This window comes from Triticum dicoccoides, chromosome 1B (genome assembly GCF_002162155.2).
Source record: "Triticum dicoccoides isolate Atlit2015 ecotype Zavitan chromosome 1B, WEW_v2.0, whole genome shotgun sequence".
Classification (NCBI taxonomy): Eukaryota; Viridiplantae; Streptophyta; class Magnoliopsida; order Poales; family Poaceae; genus Triticum; species Triticum dicoccoides.
The window spans coordinates 107705081-107720777 of record NC_041381.1 but is presented as its reverse complement, the minus strand read 5'-3'; the positions used below and the strand labels follow the sequence as shown (position 1 = coordinate 107720777).

Sequence of the window (15697 nt, the reverse complement as noted above, 5' to 3'; positions counted from 1 at the left end):
GGCGGTCGCCGAGAGTCGGATGCTCAACGGGTGGCGGGGAGACTCGCCTTTCTTTGCGAGGAGGAGTAGGCAGATAGTCTTCCCGCCGTTCCACTGCTCTTGGGCGGTCGTCTTGGTCGCGCTCGATGGTGATGCGAGTCCGACTGTGGCTGACAGCCGGATCCTTGTCTTTCCTTCCGCGGACACTGACAGTTGGTGTCCGAGACATCGCGCCTTGATCTCGGCAGGGAGGAAGGTCGTCGTTTTGTCGTTGCGGTGCCTCTGTGTGGCAGCCGGCTTCATTCTGCGCGGCAGCCACGTCGAGGAGCTGCTGGACTCGCTCTGTCATCAGGCGGCGCTCTTCACCCTCGAAGTTGTCTAGCTCGTCCGCCGCCGCCTGGGCGGCGCAGATGTTCTCCACAGGCGTGGTGTACACAGGGCGATTGGCCCCGAACAGGTTGGCGATGGCCACGCCGCGCTGCCGGTCCGCGCCTAGGCGGCTAGGCCCAGTTGGGGCCGGCGAGCCGCCCACAGCGTGATCCATCTCACGCTGGTAGGCTTCTGACAAGTGTCTCATGCTTGCCAGCTTCTTCGCGCCTTCGACGAGCTGAAGGCGGCGCGCCTCCTGCGTCTCGGCGTCAGCGTCTTCCGGAATAGGCGCGGTCAGGTCTTGTAGAGCCGCGTCGAATGAGTCATGCACTACTAGAAAAACCCCTACTAATGGCGCACCTAACATGGCCATTAATGGCGCATTAGTGGTGCGCCATTACTAGCACGCCATTAGTAATTTTTACTAATGGCGCACCACTGGTGCGCCATTAGTATCTGGTATACTAATGGCGCACCTAGCAGTGCGCCATTAGTATACCATTCGGTGCTCCACTGATATTCCCTCTAGGTGTGCCACTAATAACCTTATAGGTGCGCCACTAGTAATAAAGGAAGGTGCGCCACTAATAAGGGCTTAAATGCGCCACTAGTAATGTATTTGGAAAACAAAAAAAATCCAATTTTACAGAAAACAACCTATAAGGAAAATAATTTAAAAACAAAAAATGAAATAGAATCATATTTTTTATTATAGTAAGAATATTACAATGTCTTTACAAGTATCCAATAAAAGGAAAATTGCAAGGAAATAAAAGAAAATCCTAAAACTAATCTTCTAGTAATCTTTTCTTCTTTTTCATCACTTTATCCCTGCAAAATGTTACAAAATAAACAGAAGTACAAACAAACTATTTATAACATGTCAATATTGTCATTTTTTATAACATGTCAATACTGTCTTTTCCAGAATTACATGGTGTGAATATTGTATGAGTAAGATTATAATGGAAATGAATTGCAGAGGACATATGAGGTTCAACACTAATCATCGACAAGATGGAAGCGCTATGTACATATATGGGGCATTCGTTCTTCGTTCTTCGCTCTCCGACCGACCGCACCCACCCTACCAGGACTGCTCGGCGTTGCCCTCACCTGCATTGTTCCTTTTTTTTGAGAATGAAAGAGAGGGAATGAAAACCTGAGCGATTTCAAGCATGTGATGAAAGGATTGTTTTTGGGCCGATCGCCGTACCTTTTTCTCTTGCTCTTGTCTGACGAGGACGAGGTAGGGTTGCTGTGCCAGTCCCGCTTGCGCTGGTTGATGAACCAGTTGTTGATCTGCTTCAGCTGCAGCCCCGTCTCCTACACCAGCCGCGCCTTGTCCTCCTCCTAGCAATACCCACCAGCGATGCTCATCAGTAGCACAACAAGAATTGCATGTAAAATGGTGACAAAGTTGCTGGCGATGACGGTATATGCGGGATGTATGTCACATACAGTTGGGTACGGCCATTTGGCGTGGGCTTGCCACCAAGCTTTCAGGGTAGATGTCGTGTCCCCTGGGAGCTTTACGGCTCTTCGCTTCCGCAGTATCTACTCCCTGATGTCCACAAGCTTTTCTCTATACCCCTGCAAAGTCAGGAAAATAATTTTGTTTACAGTTCAGTTTGGACACCAACATAGTGGCAGCTGACAGAATGGAAGGCAGCGAGTTTTACCTGTTTAAGCTCATGCTTCACCTCTTGCCTCACGCGCTCGACCAAGGATCTCTCACCCTCGGTTAGCATTCCGAAGCCCATGCCATCTGACACATCATTCCCGTCAAACATGTTGCTCTCACTGTCGACCGGATTGTCTTCGTCATTGGACATAGTTGCCCCGGTGCCTTCACCAGGAGATGCCCCTATAGGAAGAATCAATATTAGCAAAACTCAGAACTGGCCAATCTCCAACTTATCCTGGTCACATTTATATTGCGTCTTGCCTTGGCAGGTACTTATTCTTGCTCTAGTTTTTTTTCAGTACAATATATAACTAAGCCTATCCAGGCTTAATCTTGCTCTATTTTTTTTCTGACACAATTCTCATTATTATCTGAAGGCAAACTTCCATGTTCAAGCATATGCCTCTCATCGTAAACTGATTGATGATTACACATACAAACAGATTATGCAAAGTTCTATTGTCAACAAAAAAAAAGAAAAATCACTCCCTTTGGTTTTCACAGCGACACCAGTTTCCAGTGTGACTGGATATTGGCATGGTTTTCTCATAGGTGTGTGCCTCGTGATGCCTATAGGCAGAATGGTGGAAAATGTGACGTAGCAAAAGGAACTAAAAACAGTACTATATGCAGACAATCAAGAGATGGTTCCCGATTATGAAGTATCTGAAAGGGTAACCCTTGTGTGATGGTTCCCGATTATATAGTCCGTGACTGTTCCGTGTGGAAGCTAATTGCAGTAGACATATTAAGAGAGACTTTATCAGGACAGCTTAGCTAAGATTATGAACGCAAGGTACTGTCAGTTCAGTTGCATGGTTGGTGCAACACAAGGTTCATGAATAACTGCCACATACACCGAACTGAAATCTCAAAAGGTACAGCTTTGAAGCCAGGTCCAACAGCTCAAAGTCTGCAACTCTTGTAACTAATAATAATATATAAGAAGGAACCGGTACTACTATAAAGGTGGACCTAGTATCTCATAGGACCTACAAGGGTGTGAATTATGACCTATATTTTCTGTCACGACGCGCAATAATACAGGAAAATGGCCAGTCATCGAGCTCTTTCTAGTTGAGTTGAAAAACAAAATATAAGACGTTTTTGTAGTTCTTATATTCTGGTACAGAGGTAGTATTTGTGTTATGTTTGTACTCGCTGGATGCAGAGAGCAGAAGCAATGGATCCCTTCTTTTAAAAAAGAATTCCCCTGTGGTTGAGATCCTATGAAACGGCGCCCCTCATGTAGCATGATACTTACTGTGACTATCAACCTCTTAATAAGCATGTAGTGTAGAGATTGTAAAACCCTCTTCCTAGAGAATTTAAGAAGCACTTATCTTGCTGCTGAACTGATGAAGTTAAGATGATGTATGGTACCTGTAAGACTCTGCAGAGTTTGCTCGAGCTCCCAGCAGGCCATCACCGCCTCCATGGCGTGGACGCGCACATGCTGCTGGAGCTGTTCCTTGAAGGAACAGAGGAGCAGCACATAGTGTGTCTGCAACAAGGAAAACAGAACCTTTAGAACACATATATAGAGAAAAAGGCAGGTGGTCGATAATAACCTTTACACAAGGAGAATTGCCATTTCCAGGCAAAGGAAGGAGCCCCTGCTTGCCTAGCAAAGGGACACTTGTAGTTGTTTTTTGGGGTTTGCTTTTGTCTCTATCGCAGAGGTGAGGCGCTTGTGGTTGAAGAAACAAAGTTGCTCACAGCTAGAGCCTAGAGCACGCAGTAAATTATTTGGAGGTGGGATGGGTAGCAATCAAGGGATGAACTAGCATAATACTCATAGTTGAAGAAGCTAACTTTAACCAAATCCACCGGCGGAGGTTAGCGATTGCTAATAATCCCATGTGAGCTCGTGCGCAACCAATCAAACATGTTGTGTGCGTTGGAAGAAAAAGGTAACCTGGCTTAGCCTGTTTGAAATCCCAATCCCAGTCCCAACACGAGCGGGGCAATTTCATCGCCAAATCCCATCCAATCCCCAAATTTTCGAACCACACACGCACGCACGCCGCGTCAATCTACTACACATAACATAGAGCACGCGCGGGGCAGCCCGGCCCAGCCAGCGCGGGGCGTCCATACGCGGCGTGAGCGTGAGGCGAGGAGGCCTGGTGGTGGTAGCAGCTCACCATGAAGAGGTCGAGCTCCTCGCCGCCGGCGGGCGCGGCGGCGGGGGGCACGGGCGGCGGGGCGCGCGCGGCGATCTGCGCGTCGATGCGGGGGAGCTGGTCGACGGGGGTGGAGACGCAGAGGCAAGCGACGTGCGCCTCCAGCAGCAGCAGCCTGCCCTGCTTCTGTCGGCCCTGGATGGATGGTCGCGGCTCAGGTCGACGACGGGACGATGCGCCGTGGATCTGGATCTCGGCGCTCCTCACCTCCCTGGAAGCTCGCCGGAGAAGGCCTTCCCTTCCCTCCCCTCCTGTCCTCTACTGGGAGAGAAGAGGAGAGAAGAGAAGAGAAGGTGAGGTGCGGCAGCGCTGCAGGGAGAGGAGGCCGCCATGGCCGGGCTCCTCCTGCTGCCATGGTCGCCATGGCATCGGGCTAGGGTCTCGGCCCGACCAGGCAGACAGAGGAGAGGATAGGGAGGTCGCCGGCGCGGCGTGGATGGGGAGAGGAGGCCGCCGGAGAGGTGATGCGGAAGAGGAGATCGGCGGCGGCGTTGGGTCAGAGCCGGAGGAGAGGCGGGTGGCTGTGTCAGGAGGAAGGGGAGGGGAGAGAACGTGACTAGAGGGAGGGGATAAGGGGTGATAGCAATGGCGCACCGGTAGGGGGTGCGCCATACGTATAGATAGCAATGGCGCATCTCTTACTGGTGCGCCATTACTAGTTAAAACTAGTAATGGCGCACTTTCCCCCTGGTGCGCCATTGGTAAGTCTGGGGAGGGGTGTGGGGCCAGGACAAAACTACTAATGGCGCACCACACACTAAGTGCGGCATTAGTAATATGGCCACTAATGGCGCACCCATATCTGGTGCGCCATTGCTATATAGCAGTGGCGCACCACATGTCTGGTGCGCCATTAGTGTCCATATCATCTATAGCCCTTTTCCTAGTAGTGATGAGCTCCTTCACCGGAATGCTCGCCATGACCGAGGATGAGAACCTCTGTGACGGTGCTTCCGCCGCTCTCCGCGCGATGGAGCGGCTCATCGTAGACCACCACGTTGGTGGGGAACGTGTCGAGCGACATGGTGTCGGAGTCGACCAGCATTGGGTCGGTGGAGCCTATGGACTCCAGGTCCACGGCAGGCTCGCCGGTGACGTGGAGTTGGTCAAGGAGGCCCGCGAGGAGGCTCTCGGGGCCGCCCGTGCCTTCGTCGGATGCAGGCTCGTCGGAGAGGCGAACCTTGCCGACAAGTTCGGCGAGGCAACTGGCTGCGCAGGCGATCTCAGCGCCGTGCAGCGCGTCAGCATAGACTCCGTCTGGCATGCCGGGCTGGCTGCGCTCGCCAGGGAGAAAAAGGGTTCCTGTCCAGAGCAGGTCTCCGGACGACGGTGCACCTCGCCCCATGGTGGGCGCCAAATGTCGGGGGTAGGGTGCGACATATGCCAAGGGATGGCTTATCATGGTGGGGGCGAGTAGAACGTCGCCGGTGCCTGCAAACGGGATGAGGCGAAGACATGCATGCCGGCGGATCTTACCCAGCTTCAGGGATCTCCGTGGAGATAACACCCCTACTGCTGCTCTATGGGGTCTCCGCATGATCACTATGGCAAAGTGAGTACAAGGTTGCTCCTTGAGCTGTTTCCTGGAGGTAGGAGAAGGCAAGGCTAGCTCCCTCCTTCCTATATGATCTGGTCTAGTGCTAAAGAAGCCATCCCCCTTGCATGGGTGCCCTGGGGGCTTATATAGGCCCGCCCCTCAGGGATACAATGGTAATCCAGCTGGGTGCGGGTCCCAGCAGTCTGTCTCTCAGGAGCCGTCTTCTCCGCTGACTGCTGGGGCCCGCCGACTGGTGGGCCCCGCGGATAGGCCCGGTATAGAGCCGACAGGCCCTGTCCGCCGCGGGCGGGTCATGCCGGCTGCGGATTACTGTAGCCATGCTTCTAATGACGATGGCTTGGTCATGAGGTCGTGGCAACAGTGCCGCCGTCTGACGGACGATCATTGTTGCCATTCCCTGTCTTGTTTGGTTAATGGCGTGCAGGGCCTGTGGGCGGGGCTGGCTGACTCCCGGGGGCCGACTCCCAACGGGTCCGTCTTGTGGCGCTCTTGCCGTCTTCTGTACCCCTGCTGACGGGCGGGACCCGCCGTCTCTGGGCCGTATAGGCAGGCCGTCGTGGGCACAGGGCGCCGCCCACGGGGGCTGATGTCAGGGCAGGCATGGCAACAGTGTCGCGCCAGATGGAGATCTCCATCGATATGGCGCACTGTGGCCATGTCTGCCCTTCGCAAACGGGGCAGGGATGGGCCACGGGGTGACCGTACCCCGTCCCGTCCATCGTTGCGAAGGCAGGAGGTGGTCGGAGTCGCGGGCCGACTCCCCATAGCCGGCTTCTCTGGAAGCCGCCAGTTAGGAGTCGGCTTATCTCGAAATCGTCCCTGGGACTCGGCCGTGAGGGGCAGTCGGCGGCCTTGCCACCGACTCTCAGAAGGCGGCTCTTTATCGTGGGATCTTGAGGGGCGCAGCCCGCCCCGATGTCTTTAAAGGTTCAGGGGCTCGAGTTAGCCTACCCGTGGCCCATTACTCCGACAAACAAGGTTGGCGAGGCAGCTCGCTGCGCAGGCGATCTCCGCGCCATGCAGGGTGTTGAGGCTGACGCCATCAGGCGTGCTGGGCTGGCTTCGCTCGCCGGGAAGGAACAGGGTTCCCGTCCATAGCAGATCTCTGGGAGACGGTACACCTCGCCCCATGGTGGGCGCCAAATGTCGGGGGTTGGGTGCGACATATGCCAAAGGATGGCTTATAATGGTGGGAGCGAGTAGAACGTCCCCGGTGCCCGGAAGCAGGATGAGGCGTAGACACGCATGTCGGCGTACTTTACCCAGGTTAGGGGCTCTCCTAGGAGATAACACCCCTAGTCCTGCTCTGCGGGGTCTCTGCATGATCACTAAAGGCATAAGTGATACAAAGTTGCTCCTTGAGCTGTATGCTAGAGGTAGGAGAAGGCAAGGCTAGCTCTCTCCTGCTTTAGGAATGTGGCTAGGTCTAATGGGGTGGGAACCCTTTGCATGGGTGCCCTGGGGGTTTATATAGGCCTAGCCTCCAGGGGTACAATGGTAATTTGGCCGGCCGCTGGGCCCGGTTGTTAGTGTCTCCTGCCTCCGGCTTCTCCGCCGACTACTGGGGCCCGCCACCTGGTGGGCTCCGCCGACTGGTTTGGTACGGAGCTGACAGGCCGCTCCCACCGCTGGTGGGTCTGGTTGGTGGCTACTCACTGTAGCCGTGCTACTAATGACGCTGGCTTCAGCTCAGTGTGGCTACAGTTCCGCCGCCTAGTGGGAGATCACTGTAGCCACACCTGGTCTCATCAGGTTGGTGGCGTACTTGCTTTGAGGGAGGGGACGGCCGCCTACTGGAGGCCGCCCTCTCCTAGTCTGATTGGTTTGGCGTGCGCCGTCTTCTGGGATGTCACTACCCAATAGGGCCCGCAGCTTGTGGGCCGTACCTTCAGGCCGTCATGGGGAATAGGGCTCGCCTACCCAGAGTGACGTGGAGGGAATGTGGCAACATTGCCACGCCGTGCGGAGATCTCCGCCCGTACGGGACACTGTGGCCACGCTAAACCCAGGATTTGGGGGTGAGTGCTTCACTGTAGCCACGCCCCATCTTGCCCTCTTGATGGGGGCTCAAACTCTGAGGGTGCGAGGTGGTCGCCTGCTCGATGCAGTCTTCCCTAGAGGCCGGCTGGATGAAGCCGGCCGCTCATGGTGTCGTCTGCTGGTGGTTGGGCGCCCTCTGGTGGTTGGCCGTTGAGCTAGCCGGCCTCCAGAGGGCGGAGCTTCAGCTTGGGGCATAGCAAGGCGAAGCTGGCCCAAAGTCTTGATAAATCTTGGGACTTGGGTGAGGCTACCCGTGGCCCATTACCCCGACAGTAGGCTTATATAGGAGGAAGAAGTACGTCGGTGGCCGCCCGAGGGGCCCACGAGACAGGGGGCGCCCCCTGCAGGGGGGCGCCCTACCCTCTTGTGGCCGCCTCGGCTGCTTCTTGACTTGCACTCCAAGTCCTCTGAATCACGTTCGTTCCAAAAATCACGCTCCCGAAGGTTTCATTCCATTTGGACTCTGTTTGATATTCCTTTTCTTCGAAATACTGAAATAGGCAAAAAAACAGCAATACGGGTTGGGCCTCCGGTTAGTAGGTTAGTCCCAAAAATGATATAAATGTGTAAAATAAAGCCCATAAACATCCAAAAGGGGTAATATAATAGCATGGAACAATCAAAAAATTTAGATATGTTGAAGACGTATCAAGCATCCCCAAGCTTAATTCCTGCTCGTCCTCGAGTAGGTAAATGATAAAAACAGAATTTTTGATGTGGAATGCTACCTAGCATAATTCTCAATGTAATTTTCTTTATTGTGGCATGAATGTTTAGATCCAAATGATTCAAAATAAAAGATTCATATTGATAAAAGAAATAGTAACACTTCAAGCATACTAATCAAAGTAATCATGTCTTCTCAAAATAACATGGCAAAAGAAAGTTCATCCCTACAAAATCATATAGTTAGGCTATGCTTGATTTTCTTCACACAAAGATGTTCCCAACTTCTATACCCCTGATGACAAGCCAAGCAATAGTTCCATACTTAAATAATCTCAAACTTTTTCAACCTTCACGCAATACATGAGTGTGAGCCATGGATATAGCACTATGGGTGGAATAGAATATGATGATGGGGATTGTGTGGAGAAGACAAAAAAGGAGAAAGTCTCACATTGACAAGGATAATCAACGGGCTATGGAGATGCCCATCAATTGATGTCAACATGAGGAGTAGGGATTGCCATGCAACGGATGCACTAGAGCTATAAATGAATGCTCAACAAAAGAAAACTAGTGGGTGTGCATCCAACTTGCTTGCTCACGAAGACCTAGGGCATTTGAGGAAGCCCATTGTAGGAATATACAAGCCAAGTTCTATAATGAAAAATTTCCACTAGTATGAAAAAGACAACTTATGAGACTCACTATATGAAAAACATGGTGCTACTTTGGAGCACAATATATGAGACTCACTACATGAAGAACAAGGTGCTACTTTGAAGCACAAGTGTGGAAAAAGAGATAGTAACATTGCCCTTTTTATTTATTTTCTTCTTTTTTTTCTTTTTTTTCTTTTTTTTCTTTGGCCTTTCTCTTTTTGGCCTTTTCTTTTTTTTCTTTTTTTGGGCCATGCTCTAATAATGATGATCATCACACTTTCATTGATTACAACATATGAATTACAACTCGAAACTAGAACAAGATATGACTCTATATGAATGCCTCCGGCGGTGTACCGGGATGGTGCAATGAATTAAGAGTGACATGTATGAAAAATTATGCATGGTGGCTTTGCCACAAATACGATGTCAACTACATGATCATGCGATGGCAATATAACAAAAGTAAAGTATGTCATGATGATGATGAACCGAACGGTGGAAAGTTGCATGGCAATATATCTCGGAATGGCTATGGAAATGCCATAATAGGTAGGTATGGTGGCTGTTTTGAGGAAGATATAAGGAGGTTTATGTGTGATAGAGCATATCGTATCACGGGGTTTGGATGCACCGGCGAAGTTTGCACCAACTCTCAAGGTGAGAAAGGGCAATGCACGGTACCGAAGAGCCTAGCAATGGCGGAAAGGTAAAAGTGCGTATAATCCATGGACTCAACATTAGTCAAAAGAACTCATATACTTATTGCAAAAATTTAGAAGTCATCAAAAATCAAGCACTACGCGCATGCTCCTAGGGGGATAGATTGGTAGGAAAAGACCATCGCTCGTCCCCGACCGCCACTCATAAGGATGCACAAGCCAGGTACACTTCATGTTTCAAATTTGTTACACAACTTTAACCATACGTGCATGCTACGGGACTTGCTAACTTCAACACAAGCATTCTTTAAATTCATAATCACCCAAGTAGCATGACTTTAATATCACTACATCCATATCTCAAAACAATTATTAAGTATCAAATTGATCATAGCATCCAGTTCACTTCCTATGATAGTTTTTATTATACCCAACTTGGATGCCTTCCATTCTAGGACCAATTTTATAACCATAACAAATACCATGCTGTTCTAAAAGACTCTCAAAATAATATAAGTGAAGCATGAGAGACTAGCAATTTCTACAACAATATAAGTGAAGCACTAGAGCAAAAACTATCAAGCTCAAAAGATATAAGTGAAGCACATAGAGTATTCTAGCAAATTCTAATCAAGTAGGCTTATCCCAAAAGGTGTGTACAACAGGGATGATTGTGGTAAACTAAAAAGCAAATACTAATATAATACACGATGCTCCAAGCAAAACACATATCATGTGGCGAATAAAAATATAGCTCCAAGTAAAGTTACCAATGAACGAAGACGAAAGAGGGGATGCCTTCCCGGGGCATCCCCAAGCTTAGGATATTGGCTATCCTTGAATATCTTGGGGTTCCATGGGCATCCCCAAGCTTAGGCTCTTGCCACTCCTTATTCCTAAGTCCATAAAAGCTTTACCCAAAACTTGAAAACTTCACAACACAAAACTCAACAGGAAATCTTATAAGCTCCGTTAGTGAAAGAAAACAAAACCACCACATAAGGTACTGTAATGAACTCATTCTTTATTTATTTTGGTGTTAAACCTACTGTATTCCAACTTCTCTATGGTTTATAAACTATTTTACTAGCCATAGATGCATCAAAATAAGCAAACAACACACGAAAAACAGAATCTGTCAAAAACAGAACAATCTGTAGAAATCTGTAAGTAACGCAAACTTCTGGAACTTTAAAAATCCTACTAAAATAGGAAGTCCTGGACAATTTGCCTATTGATCAGCAGAAAAATGAATCAACGCAAAATCACGTTTATGTGATTTAACAAAACTAAATTCATGCGTGCAAATTTTCTGTTTTTCGGCAGAATCAAATCAACTATCATCATAGGTTATCCTATAGGTTCTACTTGGAAAAAACACTAATTAAAAGATAAAAAGACATCTAAACAGAAGGTAGATGCAAGATTTATTAATAAACAGGAACGAAAATAAAAAACACAAAGAAAATTGGGTTGCCTCCCAACTAGCGCTATCGTTTAACGCCCCTAGCAAGGCATGAAAGCGAAGAGAGATCTAAGTAGTGCCATAATAATAAGATAGAACTTGAAAGCTCATCTCATATTCTCTATGTTCGGCAGCAAGTTTTCTTTGAGGCAAGCAAAGGTAATCAAAAGGGCTAAATTTAGAGGGACAAAAGTCCCCAAGATAAATCTTAGGAGGAACAGATTCCTCCTTTGGCCCTTCATAATGCACAACTAATTCATCACTAAAAGCATTCTTTTGGCAAAATCTCGTGAGCCGATACTCAAGAGAGTATCCTAGCTCATTGTTTCGAAGGGCAAAATCATTATTAAGTTCATCAATTCTATCAACCAAGACTGTGGTAGGAACCCTTTTTCTAAGGTTTTCACACTACAAGAAATATGTCAACTTGTGACCTTGACTATTGGTCACTGAAAGGTCATTGTTTTTCATTTGCGACCTTTTTGTGACCAAAAACAGAAGGTCAAAAGCTGGCGGTCATAAGCTGACTATAGCGACCTTTCTTCTGGAATGGTCGTAGACGTTTATGACCAAAATACGTCTACTATGGCGTTTAGGTCACTAGCAACCTCCCATGACCAAGTAGGCATCCAGCGTGGCAAGCTGATGTGGCACAAGATTCAGCCCGGTCCAGTTCAGTTTTCTACATGGGCCTAGCCCAAAAATTCGGCCCATTTGGTAATATTTATTTCTGTTAATTTGTGTTTGCTACATGGGCCAAGCCCAACTGGTCATCCCATCAATTTTAATGCACGTTTGGCCTTTCAAGAATATATGTACAATTTTGTTCAGTCCATTTCTGGTTTATATTCGGCCTTTTTATACATTCAAATATTAATTCAATCCTGGAGTTGGTCCAGTCCTCTTTTCAGCCCATTCACATATTCATACATATGATCCACCTTTTTGACAAATTTTGCATATAATTTCATATTTCAGCACTAAATATGTTTACATCACAGTCCATAAAGCCCTACAAAATAGTATCACTTGTCCCTATACAAAACTATCAAATGATACGTACAACAAAACAGAATACAGAAAATTTAGTTCAGCAAAAATAGGTTTTCTTCCTCTTCCATCTTCCAGAACACACAACACTTGTGAAAATAAAGATGCCACAACAAAAATGGAAGGATCAGCCACTAGAAGCATATTGAATACAAGGGAAACAATCAAACTAAAGAAATGAAAGGCACGCACTATGAAAATTTTGACAGCACAAATATTTTTTATATTACCATAACAAACAGAAATGTAATCTGATTGCACACGACACATGGCATTATCACACACCTGGACGAGCGAAGCATTAACTTGTGAGGATCAGACAAACAAAGAAGTACAAGGGAATGAATGAATGATGACCGACTCCTAGAACAATCAGAGAATGAATGAATGAATGTGAAAGGCATAGCCGCATCATTAGTACAACAAGATGCATTATCCTACTATTACTAGTACAACAAGATGCAGGTTGGCATAGTTAATGAAGAAATATTATTCATTATCCTGCTACAACTAGTTCAACAATGTAGGTAGTAACACCAGACACATTACACCTAAAGAATTATTATTCATTCAAGAGACTAAAAGTTATACATGCATGCCCAAATTCTGGTGCCCACATGCCTCAATGCAGTAAACAATAAGCATGATACATAGTTGAACCGTACAAAGAGAACATAAGTGAACATAATGGGGGAACAGAAGTGAATAGACTGAGAGAACAGAAGTGGACATAATGCAAAGTACAACCATGGTATTTATATTTTCTTACATTTTCAGTTACAAACCAATTATGGGATCAGATGATGTTGCGTCATGGATAGGCTCTTCAGAGACAAGGAAATAGAGCAAAGGAATGATAATCACCTTAAGCTCCTCAAGGGTAAAGCCCCTGCCAGCCCTGGCCTTCATGTTGTACTTGCGGGTCTGGCATTGCACGATGGGGCGAAGAGGTCCAGAGGTAGGGCGGGGGAAGATCTTCCTAGCCTTCTTCTGGCGAGCTGTATATAGAAAGAACAAATTGTAAGATGACAGTGAGTCAAACCAGCACCACAATAACACAAACATGTTGTCAGCGGATTGGATGGTAACTTATCAGTAAATCAACAAAGAAACTAATGATATACATCTAATCTGCCCTGCAATAGCAGACATGTAGTTTAAGTCCTTATGTGTAAATACATAAGGCAGTGCAAGTGTTGTTCACATGTTAGTGCTGGATTCAACTTATAAATATAGAGAGACATGGCAATACGCATGGGTACCAGAGATGTCTAGGCTAGCATCAAACTTGGATTCATGGTATATGTACTAAAAGAAACTAACTGACCAAGTGGCTTAACAGATATCCTAGATGGCATTCTATAGCACTGTATACCTCAACCCCCAGCCACATCCATCAGTCATGAACATCGCATATTCATAAGCGGTAACAAATCTGATTACAAATTCTGGTGCCCACATGCCTCAATGCAGTAAACAGTAAGCATGATACATAGTAGGTACTGCGGGAGGGAGAGAGGGGGATAATAAGTTACCGGATCCGAAGCTCCTGGTGCTCCTCGGTGCCATCATTGTCGAGAACGAGTGGATCCGAAGGCGTTGCTATCGGAGAGGAGGGGATCCGGTGGCGGCCTTGTCGGAGAGGAGAGGATCCATCGGCAGAGAGGAGCTGATCCGGCGGCGGCCTTGTCATGGAGGAGGATCTCACACGCGCCGCCACCACCGCCGAGGACGTTCATCTCAGCCGTGCACAACGGAGAGGTCCACCCCCACCACCGGAACCCTAGCAGGAGGAAGTAGAACAAAATGTCAAAGATTATTAATACTATCTGTATCAAGGACAGTAGTATGAAACCAATAATTTTTGTGTCAAGGTTTAGTGTGAATATGTGCCTTATGTAATGATTTTCTACCAACAAGCTTCAGACCACGTTTTCTACCAACAAGCTTCAGACCACGTTTTGTACACACCTACTAGATTAAATTGAAGAACTGGATTCAACCAAATCATGAAAGTTCAAAACCAATAATTTTCAAATCAACTAATTAGCTTTAGACCATTGTATAGCATTCAACTACTTCTACTTATATCAAACACAACAGTTCCGACAAACTCCCAAGTCTTAACTGAACCAGAGTAGCAGAAGTTTCAGTAAACTGGTTTTGGGATTAATTAACAGTTTCATTACACAAGCTGAATAGCACTCCATTCAAACAAAACCGAAGATGCATCGACCAGTAGTAAACCGCTTAACTTTGTTTCTCACCAGTTCAGAAACTACATAAACGGGATCTTATATTCAGTTAACAGGCATATGATGTATGGAATTGGAAACAGGTATGTTCAGTATGCGCACCATCAAATGCGGTTGATTATAGAACAGGCATACGCAGGCAAAATCCCTTACACATTAACAAGGAAAAAATCCACCCAAGCAATCTGTCACATACCTATCCCAAATTCAGGTAACACAGGACTACAGGAGTGGTATATAAGATCAGACCAAATTCCTTCACCCTTTGCACCTACCCCGAAACTGTCAGTGGATTAAACTGAGCAAGAATAAGAAAAGAAACAACATACCCATCTTGGTCTGCAGCAAGCTCCTCCTCCCGGTGATCCGGTGCTGGCCTGGGACACGCTGTCTGGTCAAGCACCAAGAGAACAGAATGAACCCATCACAATCAAATTCACGCAAATTCGGGAAGAATCAAGAAGCGGGCTCACCTCAGGCATGCCCTCCCTGGCCGGTATGCGCTCCACGACCCAGTGAGTCATCGTGCTGATGGTGTCCAAGTCGTCGACGCTGGCGCCGTTGTTCCAGGAGAGGTACTTCCCGTTGGCGCGGAGGAAGCGTCCGCTGGCGTGGCGGAGCAGGATGTAGTCCCCGGGCATGAGTCTGACGGGCTGCCACCCGACGTCCTCCTCCTTTCGTTTCTCGTAGTCGAGCTGCTCTATGCGGCGCCGGCGGTGGCCTAGCAGCGCTGGTGCATCCATGGCCGACAGGTAGCCGCCGTAGGCGGCGCTTTGAAGGGCGAGGCAGCGGCCGAGGGTGCAGGGTGGGACGCGGGAGAGGGGAGGAGGAGACGCGGTGATCTCGTCTGCGGTGAGGGTCGTCGATGTTGGGGGTGGGGGCGGCGGCGGATCGAGATCTGAGGGAGGAAGAGGGCAGGTTGTGTTAGGATCTGGATCTGGGAGGAGGCGGCGGCGCGTTGGATCAAGGTGGAGGCGTTTCGCGTGCTGTGGGACGGAAGCGAATGGGAGAGGAGAGGTTGTCAGCGGCGAGCTGTGGGAGGGATGAGGCGGGGAGAGGAGTGGATCAGGAGGGGGGCGGCGGCGGCGAGGAGATGGGGGGAGAAGGGTGTGACAGGG

General features: G+C 48.3%; 1 pseudogene; it reads right to left on the bottom strand.

Moving 5' to 3' along the window:
• Positions 1-1259: 1259 nt before the first annotated feature.
• LOC119302183 lies at positions 1260-4287 on the bottom strand (annotated as a pseudogene).
• Positions 4288-15697: the final 11410 nt, after the last annotated feature.